Source organism: Aplysia californica, unplaced genomic scaffold (genome assembly GCF_000002075.1).
Source record: "Aplysia californica isolate F4 #8 unplaced genomic scaffold, AplCal3.0 scaffold01580, whole genome shotgun sequence".
In the NCBI taxonomy this organism is placed as follows: Eukaryota; Metazoa; Mollusca; class Gastropoda; order Aplysiida; family Aplysiidae; genus Aplysia; species Aplysia californica.
In genome coordinates, this window is record NW_004798850.1 from 61,792 (window position 1) to 62,421 (window position 630).

Consider the following 630-nt stretch of genomic DNA (forward strand, 5'->3'; position numbering starts at 1 on the left):
GAGAGAGAGAGAGAGAGAGAGAGAGAGAGAGAGATGTCAAAGGGAGCAGCAGGCACGTTTTATTTGTCTGTCTTCCGGACATGTTGACGTCTTGCAATGGCAGAGAAATGTCTGAGACAAACAAAGGAGGCAAAGAGATCAGTACGGTAACCCGATACAAAACAACAGATACTGGAAACAAACAGATTCGTACTGTGGCAAGATTCGAGAGGACATCGTAAATCGACATACGGGATAAAGAATTGGTTTCCTCACTACATTTCGCCTGGATGTGGAGGAGGACAACAATGACCATAGACAGTACTACAAAAACTTGACCAAATCGGAAAGCCCATCAACCATCAGCGAGATTTGGATGATAGCAGAATGAAGAAGTGGAAGGAAAAAATAATGAATAAGAACTACGCTCGTGTTTGCACAATCTAAACATAGTTACCAACCTAACCAACAGCACTTTGATAGTAGATTATTTTCTCCCACTTGGACACAATTTAATCTTTTGGCGGCAGGCCACTTTTACCCAGTTGGACAGGCCAAACCAAGCTGTTACTTCTTGTTCGTGGAAATATGGACACACACTGTGAAATAGTCTTTAATATTGTCTTTGTTTGTTTGTTGTTTTTTTTCTCT